This window comes from Prionailurus viverrinus, chromosome F1, assembly GCF_022837055.1.
Source record: "Prionailurus viverrinus isolate Anna chromosome F1, UM_Priviv_1.0, whole genome shotgun sequence".
In the NCBI taxonomy this organism is placed as follows: Eukaryota; Metazoa; Chordata; class Mammalia; order Carnivora; family Felidae; genus Prionailurus; species Prionailurus viverrinus.
In genome coordinates, this window is record NC_062577.1 from 28784304 (window position 1) to 28800166 (window position 15863).

Sequence of the window (15863 nt, forward strand, 5' to 3'; positions counted from 1 at the left end):
AAGTTTTTGGCCTGAAACTAGAAGGGTGGCATTGCTGTTACCTGAGGTTAGATCAGAATAGTGTGTGTGTGTGTGTGTGTGTGTGTGTGTGTGTGGTGGGGGGAGGGGTAAAATTAGAAGTTCAGTTAAACATCCAGGTGGGGATGTCAACTTTTCAATTGGATATAGGAGTCAGGCGTTCAGGTTGGAGATCAGGCTAGAAATATACAACTGGGAACTGTCTCTGTATAGATGGCATGAGAAGCCATGAGTCTGAATGAGATCACCCAGGAAGAGAGTGGGTGGAAAATAGAAGTTCAAGGACTGAGTCCTGGGACACTCCAATATTAAATATTTGGGGAGATGAAGAGGAACCCTGGAGTTGTTTGTGCTAACTCTGCCTCTCCCCCATCCCCATGATTCTCTCTTACTCCCACGACTATGCCCCGTCCTGTCTTGCTGATTTTCTGGCTCTGACTTCTGCTGACCTGTTTTATCCTGTGGCCCTCCCAGTCCGGGCCTGACAGATCAGTTCTAGGATTGGTATTGGGCCTTAGAAACTGCTCTAGCCAATCCATGTCCTCAGAGTACTCTGGAGTCATTTGAGATCCATCTGGCTCCATCAGGACTGATTCCTGCCAAAGTATAGAGTAGGAATAAGGCGAATGCCATGACTTCCACAGTGAGCAGTGGTGTGGCCAAACCCTCTTATCATCTGTGATAGCAAATCCCATATTGAGAGCTCAGAAGAACAGGGAAGTAGCATTCATATAATCCTTGACAAAGCCAGTTTCTTCTATCAAAGATTCTGTCCTGCACAGTATTACTGTGTGGGATACTTGGTTGTTGTACTCTGCCTTTGGCCTCAAAACACTAAGTGCATATTTCCCAAATATCTTCAATTTCCCCATAGCAATTTATTATTGACTGGAGAGTGGTAATCAATATTAACATTATTCATCTAGTCACACATAAAAAGGACTAGATAAGGAATTTTATCATAGCACTATCTATAAAAGTAAAATATTAGAAATGACCTACTACACGCCTAACAGTAGATGAAATAAATAAGTTATAGTATGTACAACAATGGTAAGCACTCAGTAAAATAATTTTGCAGATATGGGAAGATGTTTACAATATATATTGCTGATATAAACATTTTAACAAGGTAGTACAGTGTGGTGTTTAAAAGCACTCTCGAATAAACAGACTTAAGAGAACTCCGTACCTTGAACTCTAACAACTAATGGCTAGATAGAGAAGGATGAGCCTGCAAAAGAGACTTAGCAAGATCAGGGTCAAAGATCAGGTCAAAGATATATGAAAAGTATTGTGTCATAGAAGGCAGGGGAAGATATTTTTTTAAGAAAGAAGGAATGGTCATTCAACCATTCAATAGAGTCCAACGCTGAAGAGGCAAGCTGAGGACCGAAACATGACCATTATATTGACCATGGATATCACTAATGACCATTGCAAGAGCTGTTTTAGCAGATTAATGAGAGCAAAAGCCAGACTGGAGTGGGTTGAAAGGTAGATGGGAGGTGAGAAAGTGGAACTACTGTGAGGAATTAGATTGTGTAAAGAATGAGAGACAGAAGGCCACAGATAGAGGATGTATGTTCAGGGATCCTTTATTTTTTATAAAGTTTATTCATTTATTATTTCTGAGAGAGCACAAGTTGGGGAGGGGAAGAGGGAGAGGGAGACACAGAATCTGAAGAAGGGCTCCAGGCTCTGAGCTGTCAGCACAGAGCCTGGCACGGGGCTTGAACTCACGAACCGTGAGATCATGACCTGAGCTAAAGTCGGATGCTTAACCAACCGAGTCACCCAGGCACCCCAGGGATTCTTTTTTTATTGAGAGAGATATGAGTTTGTTTGGATCCAGTAAAGAGAGAAAGACTAGATACACAAGAGTAAGACCGGATAAATTACAGATGAGATTCATGAAAACGTGGGTGAGGATGGGCTATAAAACACAAGTGGTGGAACTCTTCTTGGTTAGTTAGTAGGAAGAAACACTTTTCAATTGTAAAAGGAAGCATGAAGGAAGGGTAAACGTGTGGGTAGCTTTAAACATTTGGCAATACAAAGGAAGGACTCAACAATGAGGATTTGTGTAGAGGGCGTCAGAAGGGTCAGGGGAGTGGGGAAGGTTTGAAACAGTTGTGGATAGAAGGAGTGTGAGCTGACCAGAGACAAGTAGTAAACTTTCAATCACGCTTTGTCCCATTTGGGGGTGGCGATCCTGAATTGTAGTGGAACCCATCTCTCTGGCAGTCAGACTTTCTTCAGTAGTATTTGGTTTCTTGGTGCAGGCAAGAAGGAAGCAGATAGAAAGGTTCACCTGTTGTTGGGATTTGGCCATACAGGAGATGAAAATTTCTCCCACCTGCTTGTGAGCCTAGGTGGCTGTTGCCCAGCTCTTCTGTGGAAGCATAGCCAGAGGCAAATGGGAAGAAGGTTCCTCTGTCCCCACTAAATGAGTATCCCTAAAGTCCACCTTCCAAATTTCCTGTCCCTGGGAGAGCGGGTCTTTTGTTAGCCTGACAGATTCCCCCATGTAGAGCTCAGCCTTCCATATATGCTCTTTGCTGTTTCTGTAGGCTTGTCAGGAACAATCCCTTTCAGTTTTCAGAAAGGTCTTTTTATAAGTGCTGCTTCTTGATCCATACTGTGCTTGTGAGTGCATGGGAGGGACAGGGCTTGACTCCCTGAGGAAGGTCACTGTCAAGCTCCAGTGAGAGGACAAACAGCCTTCTTTAATACCCTACTCACTCAATACTCTGTTGCCAGTACTGCCTGTCAGAAGCAACGGGGCTTCTCTTTCCTCTGGCCCTTGGCTTCTGTGGAAAGCAAAATAGAATGGAGATACTGATTTTCTTCAGCTCTAAGCTTTTAACCCAAGGAGGAGAAAACATGGAAGCCAAGTTATAATTTGTGCATGTGTGACATTCCTAACCTGGTCGCTGGGCCAGAGTTGGCGCTGGGAAGGGAAGGGCTGGTGGGATGGAAGGAGTGGAAGAATCAGGTTCCAGCTCCTGCACAGGACTCAGCTGTAACTTCTACTGCATAGAGGAGAGAGGCGAAAGGGTACACACAGGGTGAGCCATTATTGGTTCTGCTGAATTGTAGACAATGTTTCCCAGGCAGACTGGCTTTGGGAACAAGCTGGCCTTGGGAAGACAGTCACACTCCCGCCCCTCCCTTCCCCCGACATACATGCTCCAACTAGAAAAAGGCCAATGTGTGTTTCCTATGTGTCTTTGCTCCCTCTAGACAGATGAACCTCATTTAAATGATAAGGTACTGGCCAGCTGACAAGGACTCACATATCACTTGCCATCTCTGGGCCTGTTACTTCATCTACAACCTGACAGTTGAACGGGATGATTTCTAAGGCTTCGTCTGATTGTAAGTCTGGTATAGTCTGGGTATAAATCTGACTGAACTGGAATGATACCAGATTTTAATTGTTTTATGGGAACTGGATCCTGAGGTCTTAACAGACATTGGATGATATACACAGAATCCCAGCACTGGTTCCAGAGGAGGGGGTCAGAGGAGAGAGAGAATAATTTAGGATGGCTCCACTCTGAAGAAAGTGTTGAACCTCCATGGCTCTGACTGCACTTTTTAGGCCTCAGTTTCCTCAACTACAAACTGAAACTCTAAGCCTAGAAGATCTTTAAGATGTAGTTCTGATTTTCTTGTTGCATGTCTCTCTCCTCAGGTAATTTTGAGCCTCAGTGGATAAATACAGTGTATTTATTGAACTATTTGCTTGGCGTTTGTGCAGTGCTATAGTGGAACATGATCCCTATCTCAAGGAGCTCACAATGTATTTTTAAAAATACTAAGCCACACACACAGGAAAGTATAGTATAACATGCAGTATTATCCATGGCCAAATGAATAATACAGACACCACAGGATGGCTCTCTCTGGGCAAGCTGCAGGCTGGAGGAGCCACAGTTACAGCTTGCTTCCCCATGGCCTTCTGCTACTTCAGCTCTCACAAGGGGCTTTGTGGGGGTCAGACTGCTGGGTTCAGTTCTGGTTTTGCCATTTGCAAACTTTGGGGAAGTTATTCAACCTTTGTAAACTGTGAGGTTAGTTTTCTGACCTTTAAGAGGGGGCTGATAAAAGTACCCCCTTGCTATGTTGTTGTAAAGATTACGTGAAATTTCAATAACAGGGTATAGAGAGAATGTACCTCAACATAAGAAAGGCCATATATGACAAGCACATAGCTAATATACTCAACAGTAAAAAGCAGAAAGCTTTTCCATTAAGATTAGGAACAAGACAAGGATGCTCACTCTCAGTACTGTAATTTAACACAGTGTTAGAAGTCCTAGCCAGAGCAATTAGGCAAGAAAAGAAATAAGACACCTGCATCAGTATGAAAGAAGTAAAACTGTCTCTATTTGCAGATGACATGATATTATATACAGACCCCCCCCAAGACTCCACTAAACAACTGTAAGAACTAATAAACAAATTCAATAAAGATCAATTTACAAAAATCAGTTATGTTTCTATGCACTAATAATGATCAGAAGGAAATTAAGAAAATCACTCCATTTACAATTACATCAAAAGAATAAAATACCTAAGAATAAATTTAACCAAGGAGGTGAATAATCCATATGCTGTAAACTATAAGTGATGAGGGGCGCCTGGGTGGCGCAGTCGGTTAAGTGTCCGACTTCAGCCAGGTCACGATCTCGCGGTCCGTGAGTTCGAGCCCCGCGTCGGGCTCTGGGCTGATGGCTCAGAGCCTGGAGCCTGTTTCCGATTCTGTGTCTCCCTCTCTCTCTCTGCCCCTCCCCCGTTCATGCTCTGTCTCTCTCTGTCCCAAAAATAAATAAACGTTGAAAAAAAAATTAAAAAAAAAAAAAAAAAAAAAAAAAAAAACTATAAGTGATGAAAGATATCAAAGAAATAAATAAATGGACAGATATTTCATATTCATGGATTAGAAGAATTAATGTTAAAATGTCTGGACTACCCAAGGCAATCTACAGATTCAATGCAATCCCTATCAAAATTCCAATGGAATTTTTCACAGAAATAGAACAATCCTAGAATTTACAGGGAACCACAGAAGACCCCAAAGAGCCAAAGAAATGTTGTGAAAGAAGAACAAAGCAGGAAGCATCACACTTCCTGATTTAAAACTGTATTACAAAGCTATAGTAATCAAAAACACTATGGTACTGGCATAAAAACAGACACATAGATCAATGGGAATAGAATAGAGAGTCCAGAGATAAACCCATGCATATATGGTCAATTACAGTTCAACAAAGGAGCCAAGGATATATAATGGGGAGGACAGTCTCTTCAATAAAGAGTGCTAGGAAAACTAGGCAGCCACATGCAAAAGAATGAAACTAGACTCCTATTTTACACCATATACAAACATCAACTCAAATAGATGAGAGACTTAAACATGAGACCTGAAACCATAAGATTCCTAGAAGAAAGCATAGAGGGTAAATTCTTTGACATTGGTCTGGTAATGATGTTTTTAATTTGATACCAAAAGCAAAGACAACAAAAGCAAAAATAAACAAGTGAGACTACATCAAACTAAGAAGCTTCTGAAGAGCAAAGGAAACCATTAACAAAAGGAAAAGGCAACCTACTGAACAGGAGAAAATATTTGTATATCATATATCTGATAAGGGGTAATATACAAAATATATAAAGAACTCACACACAACTCAATAGCAAAAACAAAACAAAACAGCCCAAACAATTCAATTAAAAAATGGGCGGAGGAACTGAATAGACATTTCCCCAAAGATATACAGATGGCCAATAAATACATGAAAAAGTACTCAGCATCACTAACTATCAGAGAAATACAAATCAAAACCACAATTAAGATAGCACCTCATGCCGGTTACTGTTAGAAAGACTATCATCAAAAAGACAAGACATAACAAGTACTGAAGAGGATGTAGGGACAAGGGAACCCTTGGACACTGTTGGTGGGAATATAAATTGTTGTAGTCAGTATGGAAAACAATATGGAGGCTCCTCAAAAAATTTAAAAATAGAACTCCCATTTGATGCAACAATCCCACTGCTGATTATTTTTCCAAAAGAAAGGAAAACAGGATCTTGAAGCATTATCTGCACTACTATGCTCATTGTAGCATTATTCACAATAGTCAAGGTATGGAAACAAGTGTCCATCAATAGATGAATGAATAAAGAAGATATACTCAGCCATAAGGAAAAAGGACGTCTTACAGCATGGATGGACCTTGAGGGCTTGAGGGCATTTTGCTAAGGGAAGGCAGATAAAGACAAATACTGCATGTGGAATCTAAAAACTAAAAAAAGAAAAAAAAGAAGTCAAACTTGTAGAAAGAGTAGAAAGCAGTTGTCAGAGGTCTGTGTCAGAAAAGTTCCCCTAGTATGATAATCTCTACCTGATACAGTGATGTCCAAGCCTGTCACAGACAGATGGCAGTGATGGAGAAGGAGCCCATACCTGTGGCCATCCATGGTTTGGTTCTTAGATTGGCACAAATCCAGAGGCAAGCAGGCAGGAGGTGGGTCAACTGAAAGAGGCAGAGCCCCCACTGGGCTCTAATCCCTGCTGTGCTGCAGAGTTCTTGAGTTTACTGCAAACCACTCAAACCTGTTGGATACCAAGTCCTTTATTTCTTAGGAGTATTTAATATAAGAAAAGAAACTTGAATTCATAAGAAGAAATCCCAAGAAGTGTACTTTTTAAGAAAAGGGGGAGGTATAGAGGCGCCTGGGTGGCTCAGTCGGTTGAGTGGCCGACTTCGGCTCAGGTCATGATCTCACCGTTGTGAGTTCGAACTCTGCGTTGGGCTCTGTGCTGACAGCTCAGAGCCTGAAGCCTGTTTCGGATTCTGTGTCTCCCTCTCTCTCTCTGCCCCTCCTCCACTCACGCTTTGTCTCTGAAAAATGAATAAACTTAAAAAAAATTTTTTTTAAAGAAAAGGGGGAGGTATAGAGGAAGTCACGATACTAATGGGGATTCACCTAGAGTCCAGACTTGGGGGCCTTGAATCGATCTAAGGGAGGTTGGAGGGTTTTAGGCAACCAGATTTACAATAAAGGAGCCACAAGTATCTCTAGGGGAGTCTTTGGACATACCTGTTCAGCAGCAACTAACCCAAAGTCTTGTCCCAAGGGCTTTCAGGGCCAGTTAGTGCAAGTTGCTAGAGCCCTGTGCTCATGGGATCACAGGTTTGACCTCTGTATATATGTAACTGTCCCCACATTAGACTGAGCCCTAGCCCTAGCTGGCAGTCACACATGTACATCACCAGAGACACACAGGGGACTGGCTGGGAGAGGACAGGTGGATTCCGCCTCCCCCCCCCCCCCCCACCCCTTTGGAATCTTGCTCAAAGAACACTCTGGCTCAAACTACACACCTTGATACCTCAGGTTTAGAGCAGGGTCATTGTCATTTTATGGTATTTAGAAGACCATGTGAGCAGGGAGAGAAGATTCACTTCTGAGGATTCACTTCTGAGGGTCTTCAAGCTGAGGCACTAGCCTAGTGGGTTGACCAATTGGAATGACTGGCAATTCTCCTTCAGGGAGTAAGTTCTCAGAATTCTCTCTCTTTGGGGAAACCGCACAACTCTTCTTTCTTGAGGGCTGCCTGGGCATCTCAGCCAGACCTGCAGGGCTGGTCATCCAGACTCACAGTGAGAGCTGTAGCTGAGTGTCAGGCACACAGAACTGGAGGGCTGGGCCTGTGACAGCAGGTCCCAAAATAAGGTGCCAAGCCCTACTTCTCACTTTCCCCTTGCGCCCTGTGAGATGCTGGCACTGCCTTTGGAGCCATTACTCAGCAGGCTGAATGTACAGAAATAGGCCGAGTGCACGGACCCAGGAGGCCACGGTTCTTTCTTCTGGCAGGGTCCTGTCCTGGCGTGGTGGGCCCAAGCAGAGCTGCATGGCCTGGCCTCTGACTCTCACCTCCTGCCAGGCAGTAATCCTACCACAGGACGGGGCTTTACTTAACTGTTTCTAGGCCTTTGAACATGTGTCTCCTTTCCCCTGGACGGTACAGCGTGTTAACCGGTGAACACACTTTCTTACCTTCCCCACCTTTTCAACACACACTCTTTCCACCTTCTTGTCCTAAATGAACACCTGCCCTGCTTTGCCCTCTGGCCCTCTCCAGAGAGGGCAGTTTCTCTCCCTCCCCTGGTTTTCAAGGTCAGGAGAACAACCTGGCATTCTCCAAGTTCCCATTGTTTCCCCAGACCATGCTCCCCCATCCCTCTTGGGCACAGCATCCCATCTTACTGGCCACCTTGTCCATCCAACCGTATCCTGATTTCCTGCACTCTTATCCTCCTCAGTGGCTTAATGCCTGCCTCACAGCTTTCTTGGCCACTGCATCCCTGTGAAGTGAGGGGGACCCTTCAGATACCCTGGGTTCACCATCATTTTGAAAAACTACACGACTAAATTCTGCCCAACCTATGAGTCACTGTGATGAACGTGATTTGGAGATGGGTACCAGAATGGCCCCTGTCATCTCAAATTCTCACAGCCCTACTTGGACCACAACCTAAGCGACTTTTTTTCTACCTGTCGAGGTATTTCTTCCTCCACCCTCCCCAGAATCTCCCACTTCCTCCATATCCAGCCTGGACCTACTGGCTGTCCCAGAGTGCTCATGGATCCCTTTCTTTATTCTTCCCTGGGTGCTTCCTTGCTGCTGCCTTCCCATCCTGGCTAATCCCCAGCTCAGCTTTCTTTGCCTCTGCTACCAGATTGCTGAGCTCTGCTGGAAACTGACCAGCTTCCTGTGTACCTGAGCCCTTGACAAACCATCCCATTAAGAGCATGTGTGTCTGATTCTCTTCCCCATTGCGTGCTCTTCAAGGTAGGAATTTTGCCACCCCGGAAGTTATAAAAAGTTAAAACTTAGCACACGTCTTGCACTTGTCTAGGCACTTGACACATACTGACTCATTCAACCCCTACCCAATAACAACGAGGACAATACTGTGAATACTTCTCTCACCTGGTGAGCAAATGGGGGCTCAGAAAGATGAAGTAAATTGCAGAAAGTCACAGAATTAGCAAGTAGCAGTCAAGATTAGGCAATCTGGGTGAGACATTATATCATGTCTCATCATAAGATGATCATTAACTCTGCACAAAGTCAGTTGACTTTCATCAGAGCTCCTGCTGCAGTTCAGCAATCTTTTAAGTCAACTTTTGTTCACTCCTAATTGGACATATGTGCATTTCAACTCTGACTTTTTATTATTTTTGGTCAATGTAGATCAGAGACCAAAGGCATCGCCACAGAAGTCCCAGTGAATATCTAGAATCTCAGGGAATTCTATCTTCTCCTGCCTCATTTCTGATTGAATCAGCTCCCATATAGCTTCCCTCTAGACAACATTTACCATAGCCCTGGGTCATTCTAAGGGCTTAACTGGGCTGCAGTGTCCTGGTCTCCATTCTCTAGGGAGGGAAGACACTGTAATTCTCATAATGGTTATTTCCAGCCATTTCCATGTGAACTGGCTTTGGAGGCTGGGATTTAAATCCCTCCTTTACTACTCATTATCTTCTATGGGCGAATTATTTAAATTTAGAGGTTTAGTTTCTTTCTCTGTAAAATGGAAATAATAATAATCCACTTAAAGGGTTGTATTTATTAAAGAGCCTAGCGTAGAGCCTGGCACAGATTAGGCACTCAAAGCATTTGTTCCTTTTCCTTCTCTTTTCCACACCCTCCTTTTGCCTAGCTATACGTTTACTCCATTTTTCCCATCAGCCGATCTCTTCCTGATCATGACCTGCCCCCCAGCATCTATCCTTTCTCACTTTTCTCAGTCAGACTCCTTGGAGAGTAAACTACAATGACCATCTCCCCCTTTCGCCCTGATACTGCCACCTGGCTCCAGTAGTATCCTCTAAATTGCCAAATGCAGTTGACGTTATTTGTTCTTCATCTTGCCTGACTTTATTGAATTTTGTTTCCTGAAACGTTATCCTGACCATCTCTTCCTAAAATGACTCCTCCTCACTCACTTCTGTCACTTCTTTCTTTAATCACCCCCAAATGCTGGCTTTTCTTTATACTGACGATTCTCCAAGTGTGATTCCCAGACCAGCAGCATCAGCACAGTCTGGGAACTTGTTAGAAATGCATATTTTTCAGGTCCCACCTCAGATACCCTGAATCAAAAACTGGTGGGGTACTTGCTCGTTTGAGAGCTACCATGCTACACATTGTCTTTCTGGCTGATCTCTGTGAGCTCCCCTTCTAACTATTCTTTTCACACCAAAAATCCTTTCCACTCCAGACAGCTCTCCAGAGCTCCAACTGTATACATGCAATTACCGATGGGGCATCTCCAATGGCTGTCCATTAGGTGTCCCCAAGGAAAACAATCTTACAATCCTATCACCTGTGTATCTCCCTTCCCCAAATGATACCACTGTTACCCCATTGCCAGTGCCAGGATCCTGGGATTCATGATTCCTCTTTTACCCACTTATGAAAACACTAGTTTGCCATTTCAGGAGTATCTCTCAAATCGGCAATATCCTTGTTATGCACCCCGATTACTTCACTTCAGGCCCACCCTCCTTACCGCTTAGATTACCAGTCTCCTTCTGACTGGGTGAACTGCCTGACGTCTGGTGCCTTTCCAATGGACCCTCCACATTGCTACCAGAATCATCTTTCTAAAAAAAACAAACAAACAAACAAACAAACAAAAAAACGGTTGTGCTTATCCCCTGCTTAGCCATTCAGTGGCTGTCCAGGGCCTTTGACATAAAGTTCAAACTCAGTATGGCGGCACGGTAGGGGTGTCTATGCCCTGAGCCCTGCTGGCCTCTGCAGCCTCATCTGCTAGTGTTTTATATGTTCCCTCTGCTCCAGCTCTAACAGGAAACGGAACTACTCAAGAGTTCCTCAGACAGGCCACTCTTCCTCACACCCTCAGACCACTATTTCCTTTGTGAGGAATGTCCCTCCTTCACTTACCATCTAGAAAATGTTTCTTCTCTAAGGCTCAGCTCGGTCAGCTTTGGTATGAAACTTTCCCTGAATGCACAGGCTGTCTGATGTGCTCCCACAGGCCCCACATCTGTCTTCATCAGAGCCCTCATCACAGCGTGTTCAATGTTCTCTTGTCTGCCCTAAGCACCGGGGAGCAGCTTGAAGATGGGCCTGTATGTCATCTTTGTTTAGTGCAAGGCTTGACACACAGTAGGTATTCAGAGATAGCTGCTTAATAAGGAAGACTGCCATTTTTTTTAAAAGGCATCTACATTTACTGCCTATTTCCTAACCACCCCCATCTTTTCATTCCCAGCCACATCTCATCCTTATTATGCTACTGAAAAAGCTCTTGAGAAGGACAAAGATGTGCTGGCCTTATTCAAGCTCTCATCTTCCTGACTTGTCTGCAGAGTGAATCACCTATTTCTCAAAACAGTCTCTTCCTTGGGCTCCTGAACTGATGCTTTTTGAATTCTTGTTACTTTTTGGTCTTCACTTGTAGTGGATCCTTCTTTCTTCGTGCTCCTTGCGACTGCTCTGCATCACAGCAAGTCTAGAGGTGGCTGCTGGTGGTGGTGGAATTCGTACAGTGATATGCTGGTAACCTGGTTCCCTGGGGGGGGGGGGGGCGGGGGGTGAAGCCCTGATTTGCAGCTTTTGTTTGCTCCATGGTGCACAGACTCTCACCAGGACCGATTTCCAGCTACCTACATTTTAATGACCAGCTCACAAAATTCCTGAGTATTTAATAATTGGCTCCAATGAGCCTAACGTTGGGTATGCAGAAATGAATTAGACCAATTTGACATTTAGGAGGATACAATCTGTAATTCTGAGACAAATGTGATAAGCACTACTGAGGGCATTAAAACAAGGCACCACGCATGAGGCTGAGTGGAAGGAAGGTTTATTTAGGAAAATCTGTGAATACCTCTTACAGGAAGGAGGGAGGGTTCAAACTGGATCTTAAAAATGGTACGTAGAGAAATGGCTAGTAGATCAGGAAGATTAGGGTACAAAGAATGTGGGGTGCCAGAACGGATTCTGCCACTATCTAGTTTTGTGACCTTAGTCAAACTGGTTAACTTCCCCAGGCCAGTTTCTTCATTTGAAAGTAAGAATTTGATTTCCATGGCCCATTTCTGCCTTGATTTGATGACGAATCTTGGAAAGAGAAAGAAAATATGAGTGGGGAAGAAGGATTAAAAAAAAAAAAAGAAATGTACTTAGTGTGAAACTTTTAGAAGGTCAAATGCTGCAGGACCTTCTCTTCTAACTCGTCCTGCTTGCTAGCTTCTGGCTCAGTCCCAATTACGGAAATCCCAACCCCATATCTGAGCAATTGTATGGTTTACTAAAGGATCAGTTCTTTTCTTTTAAACTGAATGAATATAGTGAATGCAAGTCAGTTCATCCTTCTGCTTTGAGGGAACAAAGGATTCTCCTTTTTCCTTACAGAGTATTAAAAAGATCCCACAGACTTCCCTAGTAGCTTATTCCATTTGAATAATTGTTATTATCAAATCTATCTAGAATTTCTCTATCCCCACATCTTGCCTAATCTTCTCTATAGAACTATTTAATCTCCATTCCTTTTCAAAAGCCTTTAAAAACATGAATCATAAAACATCCAGAAATATGTGTATAACATAAATGCAAGACATAATTATAAAGCAAACACCCATGTGACCACCAAGCTGAGGAAGAGAGAACCTTGCCACATCCTAGGAAGTCCCCGTTACTTCCCAAGTATACAACCTTCCAGAGGGATCCACCGTCTTGATTTATTGTGATCATGATCCTTGTTTTGCCTTTTACCACCCATGTATGTACGCTTCCATACTAGTTCAGTATTGCATTTTTTGTTAACACTTGACATGAACAAAATCATATCACATGCATTTGCTTGTTTCTTCTGCTCACCGTTCTAACACTCATTCTTGCTGTGTGTAGCTAGTTTATTCTTTTTCATTTCATGGTTACATAGTGTTCTATCATGAGTATCCAAGTTTACCCATTCTACCCTGGCTGGTTATCTGGGTTGTTTCCAGGCTTTGGCCAGTGTAAACAATGCGCTCTGACCATCTTCGTTTTCGTGCCCTGGGCATGTGAGCTTCCCTAGAGTACAGGGGTGAAATTGCTGGGTCGGAGGGTATGTATATCCTCATCTCCATTCTTCAGTCTCTCCCCTACATTTGTGAGCAAGTCTTTCTCTACTTTTCTTTTCTGAAGAATTTTGTTCAGAATTCTTCGCTCCTTTTTTCCAACCTTCAATCGTGTTAATCTTAGGTTCCTATTAACACACATTATCGGTACTGATGCTAGCTTCTAGTGCGGCGCATCACCCTCCTCTGGTAGTTAAGAATGGTTTCCCCTCCAGGAAGTAACATTTTTTCATTTATTACTCAAGGAGAAAATATATTTGGAACATTTTGAGAGTTCTTCTAAGTGTGTGCAAAATAGAAAGCGTGTATTTGATTAATAGAGGGCCAGGGACAAGTTTCTTTCTGTGAGGCATTATAGTATGGGAATTAAGACTGTGGGCTTTGAGTCAGACCAAATCCACAAAGTGCTGGCTATGTGTCCTTGGGCTGATTACTTAACCTCTTTGTACGTTAGTTTCTTTATCTGTCAAAATGTGGATGACAAATTATACCTACCTATAGGGCAATTGTGTGTATTACGTGAAACTATATACATTTGGTCAAAAGAGGTTTATAAACTTGGTCTTTAAGGAGAAAGACAGCCTTTCAAAATGTAGTGAGGTAGTGAGGAGATATTCTATGAGTTTGTCTCCAGTGTTTATACTGAGCCTAAACACTTTTCTCACTCCTTGCTGGAGCAGCTGGCTAGGGTAGGCAAGTGGGATGCCGCCTGTGGCCACAGGACAGGGTGAAGTGAATTGGCCCATCTGGGAATCAAATACACAGCCCTGACTTTAAGCACTATTCAACAGAGTTCAGCGGGCAACATAACATGAAGAAGGAAAAAGTGAATGGGACTAGAAATACTGTCAAAGTAAACAGGAAGGCAAGAGGACACCAGAGGATAGCTCAAATTAACAAGCTGCTCTAAATGGCACCCTCTTGTGAAACTTGTTGTACAAGAGAGTTGGCTGCAACAGAAACCATTCCTAATCGTCAAAAAACCACATTCTAATTTTCCTTATCCTCTAGACTCTCCATATAGGATTCCAGACTTTGTTGCTTGTATCTCTTGGTTTTAGGACCTAGTTTTCCAAAGCCAGAAACTTAATTACAGGTTCAACACTTCAAGGCCAATACCTAATCGCCTCATTAGGGAGCTGAGAAATGTTTAGCATTGCCATCCTCTCCTTACCCCTACCCTGAAGTTATTAACATTCGCTTCGACTTGTCTGTTAAGTCAACCCTTGTAAAGACAGTGATTTTTGGACTCTGAGTCTCTTACTTCCACATAAAGTTATCTAAATTCAATAAGGCTTTTGAGGAAGCGGCATTTCCAACTCGACATCAACTGGTGGGCCAAACAACGACCCATTACAGAGGCAACAATGCCTTACTGGGTTTTAGTTTTAATTATTTCAGTTCCTGTATCATTACTATTTCACCGTTATGCTTAATAAGCCATACTATGCTTCTTATTAAATAATTCTTGGAATATTGTGAGTGCACTGTAGGTTATAGAAAAAAGGTAGAAAAGAAATTGAAAAGGGGAAGAGTGGTTTGGAATGATTATTGAATGATGTGTTATGACAATATTTGCTAACTACAGGTCAACATAGCAAGGCCAGATAATTTATTTGTAGTTTGTTGTTTCAGTAACATATATTGTCTGGTAGTATATTGTTAGGGGAAGGGCTGATTTGTACAATTACGGTACTTTTACACTATGACTTTAAAAGTGAGTAGGCTGGGGCGCCCAGGGTGGCTGACTTTGGCTCAGGTCATGATCTCGCGGTTCATGAGTTCAAGCCCCGCCACTGGGCTCTGCACTGACAGCTCAGAGCCTGCAGCCTGCTTTGGATTCTGTGTCTCCCTCTCTGCTCCTCTCCCTCTTGCACTCTCTCTCAAAAATAAACATTAAGAAAGATTAAAAGGCTGATAACAGGGAAAAAAAAGTAGCCCTATCATCTTCATTTGAATTGATAATTTTGGCACCAACCCATGAAGGGGGCTGAGCATGGTGGGATCATCTGTTTGCAGAGGTGCAGACACCAGCTAATAAAAGAATGCCCCATTCTAGAACTACAAGTTCCCATTTGGAAACCAGAGTCTTGAACAGCGGCAGTGGCAGTGGCAGCATAATTTGGTGCTCAGATGCCAAGAGAAACCCCAGTGTTGAGTCTGAAACCTTCACGACTGGTATTTTGGCACTGGTGTGACACTGGCAACAGGTATCACTGGCACCAAACAGAAGCCCACGGAAGAATCTCATTAAGTGAGAAAAAAGAATCTAGAGTCTACACATTACTCCTCAGTCAAATGTTTGAATCTTGCATCCAACTAAGACAGCCACACGGCCTGCTTTGAGCTTCATCTCTTATTTGCCTTCCCACTGGCCAGGGAACACAACAGCCTAACAAGTGATCAAGAGTCGGCATTAATGGTGAGCCAGCTGTGGCTTCCTCCCTAGGGGTGAACACGTGTTAAACAGTATAGCAGAGCTGGGGGCAGCAGTCAGGAAATGGGAGGATGGGCTCTGTGTGAGCAAATGCGTGGCTTGCTTAGGAGTGCAGGATACAGATTTGCAAATTATACCTCTTTGAACATTGGCTGAGGCCACATATGAAATAACCTCTGTAATTTTCATGTGTACCTGGTGGGAAAGATTCATGAATATCAAACAC

General features: G+C 43.3%; 1 protein-coding gene across 4 annotated transcripts in view; it reads right to left on the reverse strand.

Annotated features, from left to right (window-relative positions):
• DTL (denticleless E3 ubiquitin protein ligase homolog) overlaps nt 1-15863 on the reverse strand; it is a 77518-nt gene that overhangs the window by 16866 nt on the left and 44789 nt on the right. For 3 of the 4 annotated variants that reach the window (XR_007148314.1, XR_007148313.1, XM_047841218.1), the window contains one exon: nt 11927-12199. The exons of the other annotated variant lie outside the window; for it this stretch is intronic. The gene's annotated coding sequence lies outside the window, so the exon portion shown is untranslated. Of the gene's footprint in view, nt 1-11926; nt 12200-15863 lie in introns of those variants that run through there. 4 annotated transcript variants of the gene reach the window in all.